This window comes from Octopus sinensis, linkage group LG8, assembly GCF_006345805.1.
Source record: "Octopus sinensis linkage group LG8, ASM634580v1, whole genome shotgun sequence".
Lineage (NCBI taxonomy): Eukaryota > Metazoa > Mollusca > Cephalopoda > Octopoda > Octopodidae > Octopus > Octopus sinensis.
In genome coordinates, this window is record NC_043004.1 from 81,923,917 (window position 1) to 81,933,916 (window position 10,000).

Below are 10,000 nucleotides of genomic sequence, written 5' to 3' on the forward strand. Positions count from 1 at the left end.
AACATTGTCACGGTGATACCTGGTCAGAGGCTGTGCATGGTTGCAGAAAATGTATGAAGGGGAGTGTATGGGCCGCATACTAGTGTATGAGTGGTTCTGGCGTTTTCAAGATGGCCGGAAAAATGTCAATATTGACGAACGTTCTGGGAGACCCGCAACTAGCAAAACTGAGAAAAACAGATGTACGTGCAGCTGTGAGGGGAAATAGTCGAATCACCATCCGTGAGTTATCAGTGGATGTGCAAATTAGTTAAAGGTCAGTTCAGTCCATTATCACTGAAGATTTGGGTATTAGACGCATGTCTGCCAAGTTTGTAATAAAACTGCTTTCAGTTGACAAAAACAACAACAAAAAAACACTCGGGTTTCAGTCGCACAACATCGTCTTGATTTTGTTGAGAACAATGAAAACTTTTTTAAAACTTTGCTTTTGGCAAAATTTGATGCAGATTCTCTTCTCAGCTGTCTCTTTCATGGTCATTGTGACGATCACAAGCTACATGCCTTCTTTCCAAGCACTGCTGTAAACAGCGGAAATAAGCCAGAATGTTAAAACTTGGTGCACATGCACAGTAGAGTTTAAAGTCAATCTGTGCCAAGCGGCTTCACGCTGTGCTTTAGTTTCGTTACTATGACAATAGTCCGGATACTTATTGATCAAGACACTGTTAAGAATGACAGTCGCATTTAGAATGATCGACACATTTCGGCCATTTTGTCCCTTGTCAATGTCGTGCATTCATTTCTCGTCTGTTAAAGCGAATTTGGTGCTTCAATGTATATGAAAAACAGTAAGTAATATATTCCCTGTCATTGCGGAAAAAGCTTGCTGGGGTTGTAAAACAAATCTGTGAACGCAATCTAAATAACATTATATTGAAATTGCCATAATAGATGTTTATATACACTGTTAAAAGACATGAAGCTGTGAAATTTTCTCAGATAAAATAATCTTCGTAGATTTGCTGTGTTAAAACATAGTATATATATCAGATGGAGATGAACATCGCCGCAGTAATAACTCATGAGAATGAGAAATTTTTTGCCTTAATTTAGGGTTTTCAATGACGTGTACTTGCTTGTCACTTGCTAAGACGAAATTCGTGAATAACACATTCACTGGTATCGGGTAAAGATTGTTGAGCGGTAACAAAACTCTGTGAACGCAATTGAAACAGCATTAAATTAAAATCGCCGTCTCTGTATCATACAAATGTTATACACACTGTTAAGAGGCACGATTCTGTGATTTTTGCCTGAGATAAATTCTTTTCGAAGATATATTGTGTAAATATCGGAGCGAGGCGAACATTGCCGCTGCAGTGACTCGTGTGAATGACACACCTATCACGTCATAGGATCGAACGCAGACCTACGTCAACTTCTTAGCGATACGGTCATGCAAGGACCAGATTTATAAATGTCTGAAAGTAGTCAGTGAAAGGTGGGTGAATGTAAGTGGTGGGTTTAAAATGCGTAATTAATGATGCGTAATTACCAGTGTCTAATTAAAAGTGTGCAGATTGTGTAATTGAAGATATATTAATTAGCGATGTATGAACAGAGCACAATAAGAAATACTAATTTAGTAATAAGCAATTAGAATTGCGTGTATATAGGAATATGAAGTTTGCGTTGTACAAATAAGGGAAATATAATTAAAAAATATGTTAGATGCACGAATATGCAATTTGTAGAATGTACGTACGTCAACTTAAGAATATTCGAGCGTGAAGTACACACACACACGCGTGTTTCATTTGTAGTGATATATAAACCATGAAAACATTAACGAGAAAGGCACGTGATATATACATTCATACGTACATACACGTATACATACATATGCAATACACACACACGCACCACGCACATACTCACACACGATTGACCGCTAACTCCACAAGTCTTTTTATTCTCTCTCTGCTTATTTCCACGTGTTCCTTTCTGTTGAAGAGCGTAGGCTCGAAACATAAAAGACTTTTTCACTTTTCCGAGGATTAAACTAATACGCCTGTTTGTTGTTCGTCTTTTGTTTTTCTGTAAATTTCAACTATACTTATATATATATATATATATATATATATATATATATATATATATATATATATATATATATATATATATATATATATATACATATATATATATCAAAAAGGATGAAGCCTTTTTCTCTACAGAAAAAAACTCCATCAGGAATTGTGGCAGTATATTAATCTACTTGCTACAGAATGCTGAACTGAGGTACTTGTGTTATTCGCTTCGGCTGTTTCCAGAGGCGCATGTGAGTATCTTACTTATATTCTCTCGTAAGCTCAACTGAAGACGAACGAACCCTTATGTGGTTAATTCAATATTGAGAAATTGATTCAATATTGAGATAACGAAATTTAAATGTTCCAAAGGTTTAGTTGCCCGAATTTCAGTTCAACTTTCTGTAGCAAGTAGATTAAATGTGGAATATCAGTATATTGGCTTTAGAATAACCTTCTTTAGCCCTTGCTTATAAGATATATATATATATATATATATATATATATATATATATATATATATATATATATATATATATATATATATTCAAATGAATATGGTACTTAAGTTAGATGCACCAGAATTTTGTATGGTGTTATCCATATAAATCCATGGGGTGATTATAATCAAAATAAGCAAGAATATCTTCGGTAATTTGGTACGATCGTTTCACGCTACATCATTTTATTAAATAATGTAAGTATTACAACAATTTTAAAATGTTGAGCAATCATCAGCCATTCATAGAGGTTTTCCATTAATACATAATTTTCATATTAGTTAATAACATTATAGAGAAGTAGATATATAGACAAAGATGTCGATTTGAATTTTAAGAAGATGTATATATATATATATATATATATATATATATATATATATATATATATATATATATATATATATATATATATATATACATATAATAAAATAATTTTCATACATGTTTGAGTTAATCTATTTTCCGGCAGCGTCCTTTGTCTGTGTCTGTCGTCTCTCTCTTCATCCTCTCCTTCTCTCCCTCTCTCCCTCCTCATCTGTCTATACATATATGCATATATCATATATGTGTGTATAATAATAATAATGCTCAGGTGCACCACAACTTGTCAAAAGTGCGTATAAAGCATCTGCAGTAATGTACAAATGTCTGGAAAGTTAACAGTGTATAAGTCAGATACATGCTTGCGTGTGTATGGAGGGGAGAAAATCAGGTATAGTGTTGGCGAATCTCAGGAAACATGAAAGTTTTGAAGGATGCAGTGCTCCGACAACTAACAACTGATGCCGGCAGTTTGTTCCATGCTTCAGCAACCCTTATCGTGAAAAAATATTTCTGAAAGTCATGGGAGCTGTGCTGTTTTCTGACTTTGTAAACATGTCCATGGGTGTTAGACAGGTGGAGTTTGAAAAGGTGCTCAGAGTTATTGTTTGTAAGATGGTTAATAATTTTATGGGTGTCTGCAATGTCAGCTGCCAGACGCCGGAGTTTCAATGTACCCATGCCCAGGGAAGTAAGGCGTTCAGAATATGGCAAATGCCTGATGGAGAGTATTCTCTTGGTTGCACGTCGCTGATCGGCTTCTAGACGATTAATATCCTGGGCAAAATAGGGGTTCCAGACCGGTGATGCAAATTCCAGTGTGTAGTATATACATTCTTTTAATTTTTTTAAGTGTTTCAATATTTTACATATATACACTCATAAACAGGTCCACTCATATTTCATTTGACCTTCTAGAAAGAAATTTTAAATCGTCAAAAACAAACAAAAAAAAAGAACGTAATATATTTGTTATGTGCAACCAAACCAGAATGAGATTAAAATAGACATCTATGTATCATACTTAACGCAAATACTTCGCGAAAAGCCAAATTTACTGCGGGTTTTTTTCCGGAGATTATATTTCCCACCGACACACTGTATTAGATAAAACAATACTGATTTGATATTGCGTTTATAGATTTCGGATGTAAAACTGCCAAAGTCGAACTGTGTAGAAGACCCGAACTGGGGCTAAGGAGGACAACTCGGTCGTCCGTGTAGTATGTGCAAGAGTACAATATCAAACTGAGCAAAGCAAACTGCACAACATGACCAGAGTGCAACATTGCAACATTGCAAATAAGTATTGCGTGTTGAATGTAGAATGTGGACTACAACTAGACAAGAGGAATAGCATCACTAGATCTTTTGATCTGAAGGTTTACCAAATTATTCGGTCGTCTTTGAGGCAAATGTCTGCTTGTTGAGGATTGTACAAGGTTACAGACGAGGAGCAAGAACTTAGGTGTATCAATGAAATGGAATGGTAGCAATACTTTCAGTTGCATTACTTTGTTTCTTGAGATAAATTCTTAAAGAAAAGCAATATAAATTTCAAATGCATACCCAGAGGATACGTTTTTCTCCCCTTTAAATCGACCTTGTTTATGCGAACTTAATTTCACATTTCCAACAAAATGAAAACAAGAACAAAAAAAAAACAAGATTAAAATAAAATAAAAATCTAACAACAACACATGAAGCCAAACAAATATTAAAAATAACACAAATGAAAATAATTAATAAAAAAATTATTCTGAAAGCTAAATCAACTCCATTTCTGTATTTTAGTGATGTTATTTTTTCATAAAAAATTGAGAACATTAAATGTTTTAACAACCAACATGGTAAAAAAATTACTTCGGAAGTGGTTTTGCTCTGAGCATGTATCTGTATTTGGCTTGAGAAATTACACCCACGATTTTAGAATGAAAAACAAAGTAATTTGTGAACCTAGTTTAAGGATGTTGAACGAACCACCAATGTATCCTAAAGGTGAATTATTCAAACCTCTAAGAATTCCTTTCAACACATGGCTATAATGCTCCTCCACTACTTCTGCTCGTGATCAAAGATGCACATATCGTCAGCCACTAGGGAACATGCTCAACTGGTTAAGGTCAAACAACTGACAATCAAATCTGTGGTATTGAGCAGAATATTTGCTGTAGCCTATCTTTTATACCAAGACAAACCAATGTACATGTTAACACTTCCAATCAGTTAAGATCAGAAGCCATGAGAGCCACTGCCTGGTACTGCATCAGGGCATTTATTATTATTATTATTATCATTATTATTATTATTATTATTATTATTATTATTATTATTGTTATTATTATTATTATTATTATTATTATTATTATTATTATTATCATTATCATCATCATCATCATCATCATCATCATCATCATCATCATCATCATTATTATTGTTATCATCATCATCATCATCATCATCATCATCATCATCATCATCATTATTATTATTATTTTTTTTTTTCTTTTTCTTCTTTCAAATTTGCTTCCATTTCTTGCCGAGTGTCTTCCCGACTCCTAGGGCAAAGAAACTCATAGTATACACTTGTAGGCCATTAAACCAAACTCAATAGTTCGTTCATTTTTTTTTTTTTCAGTTAAATTAAAATACACGAGCAGCAACAGTTCTCACATCGACAATGCTCTTCTCAATACGTGTGATGTACCAGTTAAGACAATCTTTTGCACTTCTTGCAGGGATGGTAAGCCAGGGATCATTCTCATATAATTTTCGGTTCCCTTCTTGATCATTCCTAGTGATCCTACGATCACTGGTATTGTAACCGCCTTGAGACGCCACATTTTCTCAATTTCAATGAGCAGGTCTTTATATTTTCTGAGCTTGTTAAACTCTTTCGCTGAGATATTATGATCACAGGGGATGCTCATGTCGATCAATAAGCAAACTTTATTGTTTTGGTCTTTCACAACAATATCTGGTTTATTGGCCTTGATGGTTCGGTCTGTATGTACTGGAAAGTCTCACAGAATGGTTACATTTTCTCCTTCAGTTACAACCTCAGGGTGGTGATTATACCACTTGTCGGCAGTTTTGATATTGTAATGCCGACTTATTAGCCAGTGTAGATATTGGCCAGCTCTGTCATGTCTTAATTTATACTCCACTGGTGCTAAGACTTTACATCCAGAGATTAGGTGGTCCACTGTTTCAATCATGTTGCAGAATCGGCATTTTGGGTCGGCTCCATTTTTCATCACATTGGCCTGGTAGTTCCGGGTTAATAGGCTTTGATCTTGAGCAGCCAGGATGAAACCTTCGCTCTCTGCTTTTAGCCCTGAGCTCCGTAGCCACTGATGGGTTTGCTTCTGGTCAACATCAGCTTGTTTGCTGCGGGTCACATATTTGCCGTGCAGAGGTTTCTCCTCCCACCTATCAGCCAACTGCTCGTGCGCTTTTTTCGTTGCCATCATTTTCACCTTCTTTGCAACAATAGTTGCCGTACTTCCCTCGGGTTGTCTAGTTTGGGTATCCTGCACGAGATCAATAGCAAAGTTTTTGCTTTCCTTTATGATAGAATGAAGCTTCTTTCGTCTCTCGTGATTTTCCACGAGCTTTAGCATCCAGTCATTCGATATTTCGAGATATTTGGCCAGTCCAATTGTGGTTGTTTTGTAAGCTAGTTCAAATTGGATCAGGCCTCGACCTCCTTGGGCTCTGGGAAGGTAAAGGCGATCTACGTCTGCCTTTGGGTGGTGCATCCTATTACACTCAGCAGCTTGCGTATTTTCCTATCTATATTCTTTACTTCACTCATATTCCAGTTCAACACATTGTAGCTATAAGTAACAACTGGAACTGCTAAGGAATTTATAGCTAACACCTTGTTACGTGCATTTAGTTCAGATTTCAGGACTGCACGAACTCTCCTATAACATTCCTTCCTGATCTTCTCTTTCATGCTTGCATGCTGAATACCAGAGCCTTCATTTATCCCTAAATATTTGTATGTTTGTTCTTGCTCAAGCTCTCTTATGACTGTGTCAACATCTAACACGACTGAATTTGTGGTCTTCACTTTCCCTTTCTGGAAAGTGGCCTTGGCACACTTCTCAAGTCCAAACTCCATCCCGATGTCATCGCTGAATGCTTTCACGGTGCGCAATAGGCCTTCAAGTTCATTATTGTCTTTACCATAAAGTTTTAAGTCTGTTGTGACAGTTCTCAAGGATCATACGATTGATTAGCAGTTGATCTTTGCATCCGTAAGAGCCTCGGCGGCACCCTTTTTGTTCAATGGGGAAAATATCGTTCTTCTCCATGAATGCATATGTTTTCTCCGCCAGGATAGATGTTAGGATTTTATACGTGGTGGATAGACAGGTTATAGGCCGATAGTTTTTTGGAAGGTTGGTTTCGTTATTCTTTGGAGTAGGTAAGTAATGCCACTTGCTAACCATTCAGGTGTTTTCTTTGGGTCTCTCATAATTCCATTGAGCAGCTGAACTAGCTTACCGTGTGCGCATGGGAGCGATGCGAGCCAGAAATTCGGCACCCTATCTTTACCGGGGGATTTCCAATTATGGGCCTTGGTGAGTGCCTTTCTTAGGTCTGCTATTGTGATGTCTTCCCATGCTTGTTGTTGTAAATTTTGGTAGGATCCTTCAGTTTGTATAATCCAGTCTGCATTTATGTTGTACGTCTTCTTGTCACTCCAAATCCTTTTCCAAAAGTTTTGAACTTCTTTAACGGTTACTTTCTCCTTCCCTATTTCTCTGTAGAATTTTTTGGCATTAGATGTAAACAGCTTATTTTGCTTGTAAAACTTGTTTCTCTTCTCAAATCTTCGTATTCTTTGGGCTTTTGCTTGGACTTTTTGTTTCAGCGTTTCTTTTATTGATATCAGTTCTTCTCTTGGTGAGGGTCTAAATTTTCTCTTCATCTTTCTTCCTGTTCTGGATCTTACATCATTTCCACATATTAGTTCATTTAATATTGATATTTCCCCTCTCATAAATTCAATCTCTTTTTCAATTTTACTTCTCCAGGTTTGATTTCTTCCCAAGTTTGGTTTTCTTTGTTTTTTCGGGGGCATACAGCTGGTTTCAATTGCCCTAGCAGAAGCGTAAATAATTTCATTTAACTCAGTAAAATCAGGTTTTAATTCAGGTATTATTATTATTATTATTATCATTTTTATTATTATTATTATTATTATTATAATTCTGCCGAGGTCGACTTTGCCTTTCATACTTTCGGGGTCGATAAAATAAGTACATGTTACGCACTGGGGTCGATGTAATCGACTTATTGCTCCCCAAAATTGCTGGCCTTGTGCCAAAATTTGAAACCAATACGTCGCTCGATTTCATTCGTCAATGAATTGATGACATAAGGTGTTTAGAGCTGAGAACTGAAACCAGATTGCCGTCGCACTGACGAGATGTTATTTCTCTACTCTTCGACTTACCCACACTCACATCCACATACATATTCACCAAGTTTCATTACCATTGTTCTTTAATTTCGAAGCAATGAGCCGTGAATGAGCTCTGCCAGACACATCGACTTTAATTTCCGTCGGAAAGAAATTCCACCGAATTTTCATTCTATTTCTCAACAGAAAAAGAAAAAAAAACTCACATACAATTCTAGATTATTATAATTCAAAATTATAGACTATTGAAAAAGTTCACCTTTTGTTCCAATGGAGTTGGTTGGGGAGGGGGAAAAGCGAAAATTATGAAAGCAAAGAAGAAAAAGAATGAAAAGTTAAATACATCGATCCTATTTTTTGATATATCGTTGCAATCTCTTGATCTAACCAACTACTTAAATTTCTGGTCTTGGGCCTGTATTAGAATTTTAGGATCTTTTCGGTTTGAACGGCAGTTTTTTCTAGCGGTGTCATATGAAATTGTCACCCATAATTATGACCCTAGTATCGATCTATTGCATTTCAATATATTTTAGGGTTAGGGTATCTTTTTTTCGTCACAAATGTAAATAAACCCAATCTGTTTCTTAAACGAGGGACATATTCATACGGCACAGAATGTTGTTTACGTCAATGGACGTCAGTGATTGTTTGAAATTGCAGAAATTGAAGAAAAACACAACAAATATCTTACAAACTATAGAACTTTCTCAATAAAGCCAAGAGAAAAAGATGTTTTATAAACACATTCTACCAGTATACGAAGTTTAAAATATTTTAGTTACCTAGAAATTATGTTAAAAACTGCCGTTCAAACCGAAAAGATCCGAATTTTACTATATGACATATTGCGTAACATACTAAATTCATTCAAGCTATTGTCTTCTAGCATTGGCACACGATCAGACGTATCAGGGACGAGGCGAAGGACTTACTCAGTTGAATCGGTTCTGATACTTGGCGGGTGTGAGAAGGATTGTATTTGTATCATCTGTTGGAAGGACGAAAAGGTAAAGCTGCCACGTCAGCAGGAGATGAATTAAGAAATAAACGGTCCGTATCTAATTTACCGCAAACCTATTTCGTCTCATGTTCTTCCGAACCTATCGTTTGCTACTCAATAGTAGTAGTAGTAGTAGTAGTAGCAGCAATAATAATAATAATAATAATAATAATAATAATAATAATAATAATAAATGCCATAATGCAGTACCGGGCAGTGGCTCTCATGGCTTCTGATCTTAACTGATTGGAAGTGTTATCATGTACATTGTTTTGTCTTGGTATAAAAGATGAGCTACAGCAAATATTCTGCTCAATACCAAGGATTTGCTCGTCAGTTGTTTGACCATAACCTGTTACCATGTCCCTTAGTGGCTGACGATACGTGCACCTCTGACCACAAGCAGAAGTAGTGGGGGGGGGGCATCATAAACATGTGATGAGGGAAATTCTTTGGGATTTGAATAACTCACCTTTGGGAAACATTGGTGTTTCGTTCAACATCCTTAAACAACCCTTATTCAGGGACCTTTTGAGCAGGATGAGCTACTCGACCTGAAGAAAATTCTAACTGGGCCCCACCTGCAAGGTCATGCACTGCTTATCTTGATATGAGATCACCATGTCGCGCACATATGGTTGTGATGAATGTGCCTGGTGTACCCTAATCAAACGGGTAGTCATGATGGGTATACTGGGCTTTG